This window comes from Bombina bombina, chromosome 4, assembly GCF_027579735.1.
Source record: "Bombina bombina isolate aBomBom1 chromosome 4, aBomBom1.pri, whole genome shotgun sequence".
NCBI lineage: Eukaryota > Metazoa > Chordata > Amphibia > Anura > Bombinatoridae > Bombina > Bombina bombina.
The window spans coordinates 645361548-645379066 of NC_069502.1; the positions used below are offsets into that span (position 1 = coordinate 645361548).

General features: G+C 38.6%; 1 protein-coding gene across 6 annotated transcripts in view; it reads right to left on the bottom strand.

Moving 5' to 3' along the window:
* LAMA2 (laminin subunit alpha 2) overlaps positions 1-17519 on the bottom strand; it is a 1406020-nt gene that overhangs the window by 178650 nt on the left and 1209851 nt on the right. The window lies entirely within an intron of this gene.

The window sequence follows — 17519 nt, forward strand, 5'->3', positions numbered from 1 at the left end:
AATATAAAATATAAAGAGAACAAAGCAAATTTTATGATAAAAGTAAATTGAAAAGTTAAAAATTACTTGTCCTATCTGAATAATGAAAGTTACATTTTGACTAGACTGTCCCTTTAAAGTTGTTTTTATAGTTAGTTAGAATAAGTGATAGGCGATATCAACTTCATTATTTAATATAAAGCAAACATTTTGTTAAAAAAATTCTAAAAATGGGATTTCTTTCCTGTTTCATAAAAAAGTTTTAACGTCTAAGTGAACACATCCAGTGCCCGCCAGCTGGTTACATATGTGTATATATAATGTTGCACTGACATAGGATACTAAAGTCAGTTCTTGAAAATTCTACCCTACTAAATTTCTCTAGTCAACTGTAAGCACTATTATTGTGAAATGGAAGTGCCTAGGAGCAACAGCTGACCAGTCAAAAAATGGTAGACCATGCAAACTCAAAGAGCAGGGCCGACAAATGTTGAAGCACGCAGGGTATACAAATTGCTTATCATCTGTTACATGATTCACTACAGAGTTCCAAACTGCCTCTGGAAGCAACATCAGCACAAGAACTGTGAATAAAATGAGTTTCTATGGCCGGGCAGCTGTACACAAGCCTCACCTAAACATAGGCAATGCTAAGCCTCAGCTGCAGTGGTGTATAGTGCACCCGCACTGGACTCCAGAGCAGTAGAAACATGTTCACTGGAGTGATGAATGACCATACACTCTCTGGCAGTCTGGTTAAAGAATATAAGTATGGCAGATGCAAGAAGAACACTACTGTATAATCCTACAAGACTTAATTATATACTAGTATAATCTAGTACCTTGTATTCCTCAAATAATTAGATTGACATCGGTGAATTATGTCATTAAGTCACACTTTGTAGTTCATTGCGGTTAATACCTTGCTAAACAGGTATATTATGAGTGATGCGCAGTTAATCAACCAATTAGGTAATTTTAGTGTCTTTTTAAAGGGACACTGAACCCAATTTTTTTTCTTTCATGATTCAGATGGAGCATACAATTTTAAGCAACTTTCTAATTTACTTCTATTATCAATTTTTCTTCGTTCTCTTGCTATCTTTATTTAAAAAAGAAGGCATCTAAGCTATTTGTTTGGTTGAGGACCCTAGAAAGCACTTGCTCATTGGTGGATGAATTTATCCACCAATCAGCAAGAACAACCCAGGTTGTTCAGCAAAAATGGGCCGGCATCTAAACTTACATTCTTGCATTTCAAATAAAGATACTAAGAGAATGAAGAAAATTTGATAATAGGAGTAAATTAGAAAGTTGCTTAAAATGGCATGCTCTATCTGAATCACGAAAGAAAAAATTTGGGTTCAGTGTCCCTTTAAGGTTGTTTTGAATCATATACAGTAGGCTATGATTATGGCGGTCTGCCGAAACACGTAAGCCATCTGTGCTACGCACCATTCTTTTTCATATTGTGTACTGAGTGGTTTTGTCGCTATTTAAAACTGTTTAATAAAATTTAGTTTTATTATATAGAGCGTGGTTTTCCTCCAATATTTTTCTACGCCAGAAGAACACTACCTACTTTTTAGGCAACTGGATGCAGGATTGTGCCCCTGTGAGTTTGAAGTGAAGGACTTCAAGTGACCAGCACAGAGCCAAGACCTCAAACCCATTGAACCCATTTAGTATAAATAAGACCTCCGATTGTAAGCCAGGCCTTCTCATCAAACACTAGCACCTGATCTTACAAATGCTCTTTTAGCTGAATGGGCACAAATTCTACAGACAGACTCCAAAATCTTGTGAAAAGTCTTCTCAGAAGAGTTGCGGCTGCTGTAGCTACAAAGGGGGGCCAACTCCATATTATTGCCCATGGTTTTTCAATAGAATATCCAACAAGCTCATATAGGTTTGATGGTGTCCACTTACGTAAGGCCATATAGTGCAATGCTGTCTAAAAAATATAATTACAATAAATATACCAAATATCACAAAGAAAAAAAAAAGTGAAATAAATGTGATAACAAAAATCATAAAAGGAAAACCAAATAAAGTTCTGAATAAAGGATATGTCTGTGTCCTCTGGATGAGTTTTTCAGCTTGTTAGCATTCCTCAGTGAGATCCCATAAAAAAGGAAACAGAAAATTGCAACATAGTGTGAATCTGTAATGGCACTTTGAGGAAGTAGTTGTTTTGTAACAAATGACTACTCACATTTGTTGGAGCTTTCCACTAAGCTCAAGGATATGCGCACTCCCACTTTATACTGATGGGAAAACAGTACACTAGGCAAAACTTGGATACAAATTTATTTTAAAATATATAAAAGCGTCACATAAGCCTTGATAACACCACAATGTAAGGGTACAAAAGCAGATATGCTGTAATAAATGCTTCAAATCGCCAAACTTGCAAAGAGGTAAATGGATCAGCAGGAGTGTGACCGCCGAAACCAAAACCTCTTTAGTAGCAAGACAGTAGCGCTAGGCCCCCAGGTGTCCTGGCTAGTGTAGAGACGTGATAAAACTCAATATAGAACAGTTCAGTTCCGACGTACGTTTCGCAGGTATGCTTTGTCAAGGAATCCTTGACAAAGCATACCTGCGAAACGTACGTCGGAACTGAACTGTTCTATATTGAGTTTTATCACGTCTCTACACTAGCCAGGACACCTGGGGGCCTAGCGCTACTGTCTTGCTACTAAAGAGGTTTTGGTTTCGGCGGTCACACTCCTGCTGATCCATTTACCTCTTTGCAAGTTTGGCGATTTGAAGCATTTATTACAGCATATCTGCTTTTGTACCCTTACATTGTGGTGTTATCAAGGCTTATGTGACGCTTTTATATATTTTAAAATAAATTTGTATCCAAGTTTTGCCTAGTGTACTGTTTTCCCATCAGTATAAAGTGGGAGTGCGCATATCCTTGAGCTTAGTGGAAAGCTCCAACAAATGTGAGTAGTCATTTGTTACAAAACAACTACTTCCTCAAAGTGCCATTACAGATTCACACTATGTTGCAATTTTCTGTTTCCTTTTTTATGGGATCTCACTGAGGAATGCTAACAAGCTGAAAAACTCATCCAGAGGACACAGACATATCCTTTATTCAGAACTTTATTTGGTTTTCCTTTTATGATTTTTGTTATCACATTTATTTCACACTGTCTAAAAAATATGTATGCTGTGAAGCATTTTATAGATCAAGTATAGCCTACCATACTTGACTTTATTTACATTTAACTTGTGTGTTTTACATGTATGTTTAATTACTTCAAAATTGTTCCTAAGTCAATGCAAGAAACAAGTGAAAGAACTTAAAGGGACACTGAAACCAAATTTTTTCTTTTGTGGTTCAGATAGAGCATGGCATTTTAAGCAACTTTCTAATTTACTCCTATAATCAAACTTTCTTCATTCTCTTGGTGTCTTTATTTGAAATGCAAGAATGTAAGTTTAGATGCTGGCTCATTTTTAGTGAACAACCTTGGTTGTCCTTGCTGATTGGTGGATAAATTCATCCACCAATAAAAAAGTACTGTCCAGAGTACTAAACCAAAAAAAAGCTTAGATGCCTTCTTTTTCAAATAAAGATAGCAAGAGAACGAAGACAAATGTATAATAGGAGTAAATTAGAAAGTTGCTTAAAATTGCCTGCTCTATCTGAATCACGAAAGAAAAAAAATTGGGGTTCAGTGTTCCTTTAATCAATTTTACATTCTTCACCCAGTTTGGTATTTTTTAAAATTTCTAGTTAAAGGGATAATGTACTGTAAAATTGGGTTCCCCTTAATGTGTTGACAATTACTATAGTTAGTTATTTATTTGTATGTGAAATAACTGTTTATAAATGGGCTGAGCTTCTAATAAAATAAATAATTTCATCAAGCAGCATCCTACAGAAAGTGCAAAGTTTAAATGTAATAAAAGTTAATCTGAAGCGTAAAGTGATATAAAATAAAAAGCACTAAGTGTAAATGCAGCAGAACTGTCATGTCATACAATGCTATAATGCTTGTCTCTCCTTCACATAAAGAAATGCAGGAAACGCCCCTTGGAGAAGCAAAGCAAAATCTCCCCTTTGAATATTTCACTAGGAATCTCACAATGCTGGAGGATCCTTTCAGAATATCTCACCTGAACGGAGAGGTTTTAAATATCAGGCCCTTACGCTGCATCCAAGTGGATTCTTTCACCACCCTGCTATCCAGGTGGATTCTGAAAATGGCAGGGTGGTGAAAGAATCCACCTGGATGCAGCTTACGCTGCATCCAGGTGGATTCTTTCAACACCTGCCATATTTGGAATCCACCTGGATGCAGCTTATGCTGCATCCAGGTGAATTCCGAAAAAAGCAGGGTGGTGAAAGAATCCATCCAGGTGGATTCTTTCACCACCCCTTTTGCTCTCTCTCCCCCCTCTCTTTTGCTCTCTCTCCCACTCTCTTTTGATCACTCTCCCCCTCTCTTTTGAGCTCTCCCCCCTCTCTTTTGCTCTCTCTCCCCCCTCTCTTTTGCTCTCTCTCCCCCCTCTCTTTTGCTCTCTCTCCCCCTCTCTTTTGCTCTCTCTCCCCCTCTCTTTTGCTATCCCTCTCCCCTCTCTTTTGCTCTCACTCTCCCCTTTTCTCTGCTCTCCCTCTCCCCTCTCTTTTGCTCTCCCTCTCCCCTCTCTTTTGCTCTCTCTCCCCTCTTTTGCTCTCTCTCCCCTCTCTTTTGCTCTCTCTCTCCCCTCTCATTTGCTTTCTCTCCCCTCTCATTTGCTCTCTCTCCCCTCTAAGTTTGTGTTGTTAATAAAAAAAAATTGAACTAAAGAAAAAAATAAAGAAAAAAACCTAATCCTTATGAAAATAAAAAAGCCCTCCTAAAATAAAAACACCCCCTAATCTAATGCTAAACTACCAATAGCCCTTACAAGGGCTTTTTGTAGGGCATTGTCCTATGTTAAACAGCTCTTTTGCACTTACCAAAAGTATATTATTACAGAAAATAAAAAAACAAATGGCCAAAGTTTACAAAATTAAAACTAATCCCTATGAAAATAAAAAAGCCCCTCAAAATAAAAACACCCCCAATCTAAGAAGAAAATGCCAGTAACCATTAAAAGGGCTTTTTGCAGGGCATTGACCCAAGATAAACAGCTCTTTTACATTAAATATACACAAAGTCCCCCCTAACAGTAAACTCCTACCCACCAAACCCCCCAAAATAAGAGATCCTAACACTAAAAAACCTAAACTACCCATTGCCCTGAAAAGGGCATTTGTTTGGGCATTGCTCTTAAAAGGGCATTTAGCTCTTTTACTGCCCATCCCTAATTTAAATAAAACACACCCCCCCAAAAAAAAACCCCTTAAAATAAACCTAAGTCTAACCCCTAGGTTGGTACTCATCATTCCTGAATTCCGGCGGAGAAGGTCCTGTTCCAGGCGGCGCTGGTGAAGTCTTCTTCCAAGAGGCGACCTCTTCTTTCTTCTTTCAGGAGCGATCCGGCGCTGAGCCGAGAGCGGAGCTTAAGACCGATGTCCGCGGAGCTAAAGACCGGAGACCCTGGAAGACCGGTGACCGCGGAGCCATGGAGCGTGGAGGATCCTCTTCATACAATCCCCGCCGTACACTGAATAGTGAATTCAAGGTACGCGATTAAAGATGGCGTCCCTTGAATTACTATTGGCTGATTTGATTCTTCAAATTCCTATCAGCCAATAGAATGAGAGCTACTGAAATCCTGTTGGCTGTTTAAATCAACCTGGGGGTTAGACTTAGATTTTTAAAGTTTTTTTTTTGGGGGGGGTTGTTTTATTTAGATTAGGGATGGGCAGTAAAAGAGCTAAATGCCCTTTTAAGGGCAATGCCCAAACAAATGCCCTTTTCAGGGCAATGGGTAGTTTAGGTTTTTTAGTGTTAAATTCTTTTATTTTGGGGGGTTTGGTGGGTGGGGGGTTTACTGTTAGTGGGGACTTTGTGTATTTTTTAATGTAAAAGAGCTGTTTATCTTGGGGCAATGCCCTAAAAAAAAAGCCCTTTTAAGGGCTACTGGTAGTTTATTCTAAGAGTAGAGTGTGTTTTTATTTTAGGGGGGCTTTTTTATTTTTTTAATAGGGATTAGGTTTAATTTTGTAAACTTTGTTAATTTGGTTTTTTATTTTCTGTAATGTTAGCCTTTTTTATTTTTGTAATCTTAGCTTTTTTTTGTAACTTTAATATTTTTTAGTTTAGTTAATTTGTGTTAATTTAGGGGGTGTTATGTTAGGGGGCTTAGTAATTTAATTAGTTAACAAAGAAATACAGTGGCATTTACCAACCTCCAGGGACCCGTGTTCAGGGCAGCGTATCTTCGGCGAAAATACCGGTCTCCTCGCTCTTCTCACTCCTCCTCACTTCCTGGGAGCCTCAGACAAGCAGACGATTACGTCAAGTGTCAAAGTAGCAGAGATCACTCAGGGACTTCCAGGCATCACAAGGTGGTGAGGAAATAAGAGACTTGTAGGGGGGCCAATACCGTAAAAAGTAACTTTTAATCGTGAGTCAGCTTAAAAACAAAAGTGAGCCCACAGCTCACAACGGCACATAGTAGTTTTCAACCGAGGCAGAAAAATTCAGACATGTTTCGTGTGGGGCTGCCACACTTGCTCACTGCAATGGTAGAATCCATCCTACCATTTTCAGATTTCACCTGGATCACTGCATCCAGGTGAATTTTTTTGGCTGCGCGAACAGCCAACATTCTGTTGGCTGCCTCACGCTGCCAACATTCCATTGAGGATGCGTGCGCAACTGCCAAAAGGCGACGGACATTATAAACGCAATTATAGTGTATATATATATATATATATATATAAAATGTTTTTTTGGTAAAATATAGGTATAGATATAGTATATATATATATTTAAAAATACTTAGAGCATACTCCCCTATGTGAAGCACATTGAAATGTGAAATATTTACAGTAAATACATAGTTATAGACTTTATTAAATAGGAAAATTGCACATATATGATTTTACATGTTTTCATCTACTCAACTGCAATGGGCTCCAATGCACATATATATATATATATATAATTTGCATACAAAGAGAGAAGCGCTCTACCAGGAACGAACAACAGCTCAGTGGCTTGTTCTATGGCGATTTACCACCCGGAGGCAGCCTCTTTTAGACCAGTGTGCTTTTCACAGAAGAAAACTTTCCTGAAGTATATCAGTCTGATCCCGCCAAGTAAGGTCAGTCCAGCCCCGAAATATCAGGCAATTCTCCTCTGAACAAGGAACATGACAACCCCAGACAATCGTTTCGGCCTCCTATGGGCCTCGTCAGTGAGGTGCAGCCACATTCCTCTAAGCACACTGGGCAAGGAGTCCACGTCTGGTTTCCCCCATCACCCATAGGGAGACTTCCCCAGGGTCATAATAATTTGCATACAAAGAGAGAAGCGCTCTACCAGGAACGAACAACAGCTCAGTGGCTTGTTCTATGGCGATTTACCACCCGGAGGCAGCCTCTTTTAGACCAGTGTGCTTTTCACAGAAGAAAACTTTCCTGAAGTATATCAGTCTGATCCCGCCAAGTAAGGTCAGTCCAGCCCCGAAATACCAGGCAATTCTCCTCTGAACAAGGAACATGACAACCCCAGACGATCGTTTCGGCCTCCTATGGGCCTCGTCAGTGAGGTGCAGCCACATTCCTCTAAGCACACTGGGCAAGGAGTCCACGTCTGGTTTCCCCCATCACCCATAGGGAGACTTCCCCAGGGTCATAATAATTTGCATACAAAGAGAGAAGCGCTCTACCAGGAACGAACAACAGCTCAGTGGCTTGTTCTATGGCGATTTACCACCCGGAGGCAGCCTCTTTTAGACCAGTGTGCTTTTCACAGAAGAAAACTTTCCTGAAGTATATCAGTCTGATCCCGCCAAGTAAGGTCAGTCCAGCCCCGAAATACCAGGCAATTCTCCTCTGAACAAGGAACATGACAACCCCAGACAATCGTTTCGGCCTCCTATGGGCCTCGTCAGTGAGGTGCAGCCACATTCCTCTAAGCACACTGGGCAAGGAGTCCACGTCTGGTTTCCCCCATCACCCATAGGGAGACTTCCCCAGGGTCATAATAATTTGCATACAAAGAGAGAAGCGCTCTACCAGGAACGAACAACAGCTCAGTGGCTTGTTCTATGGCGATTTACCACCCGGAGGCAGCCTCTTTTAGACCAGTGTGCTTTTCACAGAAGAAAACTTTCCTGAAGTATATCAGTCTGATCCCGCCAAGTAAGGTCAGTCCAGCCCCGAAATACCAGGCAATTCTCCTCTGAACAAGGAACATGACAACCCCAGACGATCGTTTCGGCCTCCTATGGGCCTCGTCAGTGAGGTGCAGCCACATTCCTCTAAGCACACTGGGCAAGGAGTCCACGTCTGGTTTCCCCCATCACCCATAGGGAGACTTCCCCAGGGTCATAATAATTTGCATACAAAGAGAGAAGCGCTCTACCAGGAATGAACAACAGCTCAGTGGCTTGTTCTATGGCGATTTACCACCCGGAGGCAGCCTCTTTTAGACCAGTGTGCTTTTCACAGAAGAAAACTTTCCTGAAGTATATCAGTCTGATCCCGCCAAGTAAGGTCAGTCCAGCCCCGAAATACCAGGCAATTCTCCTCTGAACAAGGAACATGACAACCCCAGACAATCGTTTCGGCCTCCTATGGGCCTCGTCAGTGAGGTGCAGCCACATTCCTCTAAGCACACTGGGCAAGGAGTCCACGTCTGGTTTCCCCCATCACCCATAGGGAGACTTCCCCAGGGTCATAATAATTTGCATACAAAGAGAGAAGCGCTCTACCAGGAACGAACAACAGCTCAGTGGCTTGTTCTATGGCGATTTACCACCCGGAGGCAGCCTCTTTTAGACCAGTGTGCTTTTCACAGAAGAAAACTTTCCTGAAGTATATCAGTCTGATCCCGCCAAGTAAGGTCAGTCCAGCCCCGAAATACCAGGCAATTCTCCTCTGAACAAGGAACATGACAACCCCAGACGATCGTTTCGGCCTCCTATGGGCCTCGTCAGTGAGGTGCAGCCACATTCCTCTAAGCACACTGGGCAAGGAGTCCACGTCTGGTTTCCCCCATCACCCACAGGGAGACTTCCCCAGGGTCATAATAATTTGCATACAAAGAGAGAAGCGCTCTACCAGGAACGAACAACAGCTCAGTGGCTTGTTCTATGGCGATTTACCACCCGGAGGCAGCCTCTTTTAGACCAGTGTGCTTTTCACAGAAGAAAACTTTCCTGAAGTATATCAGTCTGATCCCGCCAAGTAAGGTCAGTCCAGCCCCGAAATACCAGGCAATTCTCCTCTGAACAAGGAACATGACAACCCCAGACGATTGTCATGTAAAATATTTATACATATTTTATACATATGTATTTATGTGTTTATAAGTGTATATATTTCAGTAAATACATATATACACATATAAATACATAAATATAAATGTACATATACATACATATTTAGAGATGTATATGTATGTATCTCAATGTTAAAGCCCTAACACCTGAGACCTCATATCTTTGAGCCCTTATAACTTTTTTATGCAATTTTTTAAAATATATATTTTTATTAGATAGTGTTATTATGAGTGTAACTGTACTTTAAATGTATATTTTGTGTGTTTTGTGTAACTTTTTTGACTCTCATAACAGTTAACCAGAGTTTTGAAGTTGCTTTATCCCAACGTGTTAAATTCAACTGCACTCAAGCGAACGTGTTTACTTTTAACTTGTAATACGTGTGCTACTTGTGACGCGCACAAAGACCTGTAAAATACCCCTTATTGCTTGCTTGCAACAGTTAGTGTGAAATTCATAATCAGGCTGTTTATTATCTCTCTCCATTGAGGTGGTAACATTTGGTAACATAACAATTCTCCATAGGCTTTAATGGACGTAAATGTTTTTATATCAACAGTTTCCACACTTTACCACCTCAATGGAAACTAGCCCTTAGTTGTCTACTTATTGGTAGGTTCATTTAATTACCCAAAAAATAGATATATTTTTTTATAGCATGGAATCCTTAAAGAAGATGTGAAGATGGCAAAGATCAAGAAGAGGTGGTGCTGCTTCAGGCCTTAAAGGGACATGAAACCTTAATTTTTTCTTTCATGATTTAGAAAGATCATGCAATTTTAAACAACTTTCTAATTTACTTCTATTATCTAATTTGCTTCATTCCCTTGATATCCTTTGCTGAAAAGCATATCTAGATATGCTCAGTAGCTTCTGATTGGTGGCTGCATATAGATGCCTTGTGTGATTGGCTCACCCATGTGCATTCCTATTTCTTCAACAATGGATATCTAAATAATTAAGCAAATTAGATAATATAAGTAAATTGTAATGTTATTTAAAATTGTGTTCTCTACCTGAATCATGAAAGAAAATGTTGGGATTTAGTGTCGCTTTAAAGGGACAGCAAAGTAAAAACCAGATGTTCATGATTAAGTTAGAGCATCTAATATTTAACAACTTCCTAATTTACTTCTATTATCTAATTTATTTGATGTACTACTGGGAACTAGCTGCAGATTGGTGGCTGCACACATATATGCCTTTTGTCATTGGATCACCAGATGTGTTCAGCTAGCTCCCAGTAGTGCATTGTTGCTCCTTTAGCAAAGGATATCAAGAGAATGGAGAAAATGTGATATCAGACGTAAATTGAAAAATTATTTAAATGTTTATGCTCTATCTGAATCATGAAAAGAAAATCTTTGGATATCATGTCCCTTCAAGAGGCTTACGATTTCAGAAAAAGGTCAAATTAAAAGGTAATATTTTTAAAATGTTGTTTAATTTGTGGGTTATTTACAAAAGTCAAGGAAACACAAAGAACAGGCATTACCAATGGCACCTAGATTTAGCAAAATCATGATTAGGTTGATTGCAGTGCGGAGATCAGGTTAATGGTGGTTATGCTTAAAATACTAGCACACTGTTCACTATATAATACTGGTTTTGTGTTATAGTAGCTAGTTTCAAAAACTTCTTGGAAGCTGGTCATAGTATCCAGGCTTAAAGTATTCTATTATTTAGTTTGCGTCTGGTCGCATCTGGTCGCAACTGCTATGAGAAATGTGCTCTCTCTAGATTACGTTCAAGAAGACCATTACTATAGCAGGTCATGTTTTTTTAATCTTTAGGAAATTCCTAAAAAATGCATTACAGCCTAAAGAAACACAAAACACATTGTAATCATAAGACATTTCTTTGGTATTCTATAGATTAACATTTCAATCATGTATATACTGTACATTTTCAAAACATCTTGTTTGCTGCAAATGTTTTTCAATAGCTAAACTCCACCCACCACTTGCCTTATTTGGAGGAGCCAATCCAAACATATAACAGGAGTAGACAAGGCTATCTAAAGTTATTATGTTAGCAAAACCTGCATTGTTTTGCAGTATAGGGATAGATGTGGAGCAGTGTAAGGCTTTTTGCACTTCTGGGACTCAGAATTGGAAAATGCACAATTTTTTTACAGTTAAATTACAAAAAAGGGACATAACAAATAATTAAAATATGCTGCAAAGTTTTTTTACTGCTCATAATTAAAATATTTTATACTTTAATTTCAACGTGTATACAGTCCCTGTAGATTTGTAAATTATTCTCTATTCAATATTACCCCACAAGTCTGATCTTTATTTCCTACACACAGTGACACGCAACAGACTTTTTCCCTCATTTGGTTCAGTGGGGCATGCATTGCTTTGTATTGTTTGTGTTCAAATCAGCCAATAGGATTTTAGAAGCTTTCATCCTATTGGTTGATTTTAGAAGCTTTCATCCTATTGGTTGATTTTAATTTGAAGAATCAAATCAGCCTATAGGAATGCAAGGTATGCCATTTTGAAACGGCTACCTTGCATTCAACTTCAGTGTACGGCGGTGACCGTATGAAGAGGATGTTCCGCACAGGATGGGATCCACTTCCAGGATAGCTCTGTTCCGCCCCGCCGGACTTTAGGAATCGTGAGTAGATTTTATGGGGTTAGTGTTAGTTTTTTTTTTGTTTTTTGGGGGTGTTTTTTTTTTAGATTAGGGATGGGCACTTGTAATACAGCTGAATGCCATTTTAAGGGCAATGCCTATACAAATGCCCCTTTAGGAGCAATGGATAGTTTAGGATTTTTTAGAGTAAGGTTTTTTATTTTGGGGGGTTGGTTGGGTGGTGGGTTTTACTGTTGGGGGACTTTGTATTTTTTTCTAGGTAAAAGAGCTGTTTAACTTAGGAAAATGCCCTACAAAAGGCCCTTTTAAGGGCTATTGGTAGTTTATTGTAGGTTAGGGGGTGTTTTTATTTTGGGGGGCTTTTTTATTTTATAGGGCTCTTAGATTAGATGTAATTGTTTTTATTTTTGATCATTTCATTTATTATTTTTTGTAAGCTTAGTGTTTTTTATTTTTCTTAATTTAGTTTTTATTATTTTTTGTAATTTTAGATTTTTTTTATTTTTTCCGTAGTGTTAGGTTTTTTAAATTTGTAATTTAGGTTTTTAATTGGTAGTATTTTTTTATTTTATTGGAATATTTAGGTTAATTTATAGTTTAATGTTAGGTTTATTTTTATTTCACAGGTAAATTTTTATTTATTTAAAGATAGTTATATTGTAATTTTAATTTGAAGTTAGGGGGGTGTTAGGTTTAGGGGTTAATAGTTTAATTTAGTGTTTTGCGATTTGGGGGAGCTGGCGGTCTAGGGGTTAAAAGGTTTAGTTTAGTAGTTACAGTGTTGGGGGCTGGAGGTTTAGGGGTTAATACTTTATTATAGTGTTGGCGATGTGGGGGGCAGGCGGTTTAGGGGTTAGTAGGTTTATTTAGGTTTCAGAAATGTCGGGGAGCAGCGGATTAGGGGTTAATAACTTGATTTAATAGTCGCGATGTGGGTGGGCAGCAGATTAGAAGTTAATCGGTTTAATATAGTGTTTACAATGCGAGAGGGTGGCGGTTTAGGGGTTAATAGGTAGTTTATTGGTGTTAGTGTACTTTGTAACACTTTAGTTATGAATTTTGTGAAACATTTTTGTTACACAAAATGCATAACTACTGCTCTCAGATGGAGGTATGGATTGTGTTGGTATAGGCTGTAAAGCAACCTGTAATGCCGGTGATATGAAAATCCCACATAAAAACGTAATTTTTTTGAGTGTGGAATGGACGTTGCGTTACAGGCTAAAATGCTTGCGGCATAGCTATACCACCGGGACTCGTAATATGCGTTCCTGGCTATTCCAGCGTAATGGCCAATTTTTCATCATTAAAAGCCGTACCACACCGTAACGCAAAACTCGTAATTTAGGTGAGTGATAGATTATATTAGTTTCTCTTTCTAATAGTTCAGACAAATGCATTAATAGACCATATTAACTTCTGTTTCTAATTCTAGCGTCTTTCTGTCTTCCTAATATTTTCAAAGATCAAGGACCACACACTTGTGGCTTTTGACACAATTTCTTTTTCATGGATAACATGGAAATAGTCCCAGCTTTTATAAAATCTTATTTCTTACCGTTAAAGTGATACTAAACCCACATTTTTTCATTAATTCAATAAGATGTTGCAAAAGGTAGTAGCTGTAATACTGAAGGGATACACACCAATTCCTTAAAGCATAAAACATATTAAGGTATTATTACTCAAAATGGAAAAAACAAACTTTATACTTTTTAAAGGTAAAGGGACTAGGTAAAAACAACCATCTAAACCGTTTGGAGTGTAAAAATGCACTTTCAATGAGAATGTTACTAATATGTTGTATAGTGATGTCGCAAATAGTTCGCCGGCGAATAGCTTCCGGCGAACATAGAATGTTCGCGTTCGCCTCGGCGGGCGAACATATGCTATGTTCGATCCGCCCCCTATTCGTCATCATTGAGTAAACTTTGACCCTGTACCTCACAGTCAGAATACACATTACAGCCAATCAGCAGCAGACCCTCCCTCCCAGACCCTCCCACCTCCTGGACAGCATCCATTTTAGATTCATTTGGAAGCTGCATTCTTAGTGAGAGGAGGGACAGTGTAGCTGCTGCTGATTTAATAGGGAAATCGATAGCTAGGCTAGTGTATTCAGTGTCCACTACAGTCCTGAAGGACTCATCTGATCTCTGCTGTAAGGACAGCACCCCAAAAAGCCCTTTTTAGGGCTAGAACATCAGTCTGCTTTTTTTTTTCCCCTGTGTAATCTAATTGCAGTTGACTGCCTGCCTGCCAGTGTGTGTGTCAGGCTCACAGCGTATACTGTGCCCACTTACCCAGTGCCACCACTCATATCTGGTGTAACAGTAGTGTACATTTAAAAAAAACAACACTTTTTTGACTGTGAAATAATAGCAGACAGCTGCCAGTACTCAAGATGGCCACCAATAAGGCAGATGGGGAGGGTTAGAGAGCTGTTTTGGAGGGGATCAGGGAGGTTGGGGGCTAAGGGGGGATGCTAAACCACAGCATATGTAAATATGCTAAAAAAATAAATATTTTTTTTTAAATAACCTTTTATTTTAGTACTGGCAGACTTTCTGCCAGTACTTAAGATGGCGGGGACAATTGTGGGGTGGAGGAGGGAAGGGAGCTGTTTGGGAGGAATCAGGGGGGTCTGATGTGTCAGGTGGAAGGCTGATCTCTACACTAAAGCTAAAATTAACCCTGCAAGCTCCCTACAAACTACCTAATTAACCCCTTCACTGCTAGCCATAATACATGTGTGATGCGCCGCAGCATTTAGCGGCCTTCTAATTACCAGAAAGCAACGCCAAAGTCATATATGTCTGCTATTTCTGAACAAAGGGGATCCCAGAGAAGCATTTACAACCATTTGTGCCATAATTGCACAAGCTGTTTGTAAATAATTTCAGTGAGAAACCTAAAATTGCGAAAAAATTTAAGTTTTTTTTAAATTTGATCGCATTTGGCGGTGAAATGGTGGCATGAAATATACCAAAATGGGCCTAGATCAATACTTTGGGTTGTCTACTACATTACACTTAACCCCTTCACTGCTGGGCATAAAACACGTGTGGTGCGCAGTGGCATTTAGCAGCCTTCTAATTACCAAAAAGCAACGCCAAAGCCATATGTCTGCTATTTCTGAACAAAGGGGATCCCAGAGAAGCATTTACAACCATTTATGCCATAATTGCATAAGTTGTTTGTAAATAATTTCTGTGAGAAACCTAAAGTTTGTGAAAAAGTGAACAATTTTTTTTTATTTGATCGCATTTGGCGGTGAAATGGTGGCATTAAATATACCAAAATGGGCCTAGATCAATACTTTGGGTTGTCTACTACACTACACTTCAGCTAAAATTAACTCTACAAGCTGCCTACATGCTCCCTAATTAACCCCTTCACTGCTGGGCATAAAATACGTGTGGTGCGCAGTGGCATTTAGCAGCCTTCTAATTACCAAAAAGCAACGCCAAAGCCATATAAGTCTGCTATTTCTGAACAAAGGGGATCCAAGAGAAGCATTTACAACCATTTATGCCATAATTGCATAAGTTGTTTGTAAATAATTTCTGTGAGAAACCTAAAATTTGTGAAAAAGTGAACATTTTTTTTTTATTTGATCGCATTTGGCGGTGAAATGGTGGCATTAAATATACCAAAATGGGCCTAGATCAATACTTTGGGTTGTCTACTACACTACACTTAAGCTAAAATTAACTCTACAAGCTGCCTACATGCTTCCTAATTAACCCCTTCACTGCTGGGCATAAAACACGTGTGGTGCGCAGTGTCATTTAGCAGCCTTCTAATTACCAAAAAGCAACGCCAAAGCCATATAAGTCTGCTATTTCTGAACAAAGGGGATCCCAGAAAAGCATTTACAACAATTTATGCCATAATTGCATAAGTTGTTTTTAAATAATTTCTGTGAGAAACCTAAAGTTTGTGAAAAAGTGAACAATTTGTTTTTATTTGATCGCATTTGGCATGAAATATAATAAAATGGGCCTAGATCAATACTTTGGGTTGTCAGCTACACTACACTTAAGCTAAAATTAACTTTACAAGCTGCCTACATGCTCCCTAATTAACCCCTTCACTGCTAATTACCAAAAAGCAATGCCAAAGCCATATAAGTCTGCTATAATGGCATGTCTGGCACACAGTGTTGGGGCAAGGGTCCATCTGACCACTGATACCTGGTCTGCAAAGCATGGTCAGGGCAGGTATATCACCTACACTGCGCACTGTGAAGCGGGCGTAACCCTTACACTACCTGATCGATGCAACATCATACCTGATGTTTTAAAGCACGTTATTCCAAACAATTTAGGAATGTTAGGTGATTTATGCCCTTTATGGATTAAAACCAGACTCTGCATCAACTATGTAATTTTCCATGGGAGTTTTGCCATGGATCCCCCTCCGGCATGCTACAGTCCAGGTGTTAGTGCCCTTGAAACAACTTTTCCATCACTATTGTGGCCAGAAAGAGTCCCTGTGAGTTTTAAAATTCACCTGCCTATTGAAGTCTATTGGGGTTTGTGAACCCAATTTTTTAGGTTCGCGACATCACTAATTGTTGTATCAATGTCAAGAATAGGCTACACCTATAGATTTTTGTCTATTTAATTTAATGACTTCAATAATATCATTATATACAGAAAGTTCAGTTTGCTATTTGCAGTACACAAACTGAGGTTTGGTTCTGCTTAGTGAGTCCAGTCTTCAGAAACAATTTTTCATGTCTCTAATAAAGTGACACGAATGACCTATTTCAGAATAAATTTCTTTTTTTTGTTATTGATATCAATAAAATTTCCAATAAATTCAGATTAGAGGTCATTTTTGTTCCAAATAGAAATATGTTGATTCACTCAGCTATTAAAAATTAACAAAATTAATGAGAGATTCATATCCATTTAATTTTCATTTTTGGGCATAATCCTTTTCACTAACCAGTTTAAATTAGATATATTATTACATTTTCCAAAAGGTTTAACATAGAAACAAAAGATGAACCCTAATTTACATTAGTGTATTAAACTGTTTTAGATTAAATTCAACTGTTGTTTAAGTCAGTCAACTGTTAATTATCACAATATGTCCCCCCCCCCCAATAATTTAAGGTGAGTATTACACTGTGTTTAAGACTTTCTTTCAAGCTTTGTTCTTTTTGGTCCATATGCCTTCTGGCTTCACACTGAAAAAAGGTGCTGCTATTATATCATGAGCACACACAATTTAAAGCATACATACTGTATATTTACTATTTTAATCTTAGGGTAAATAGTAATCAAAATTGATTTGCATTCCCCAACAAATATTTCTGAAAAACAGCAAAACTATGTATTTCTGGGGTTATAAGCAGGGAGATTTTTTTTTTAATATATGTGTTGTTTCTTTGCTGCACCTAGGAGGAGTTGCACAGCATCAAGGGCAAATACTACCAGAAAATCCAAAACATATTTCTTAATTTTCAGAAGCTCCTTTCCATCCATCCTTGTTCAAAATGTATAAACAAAAACCTG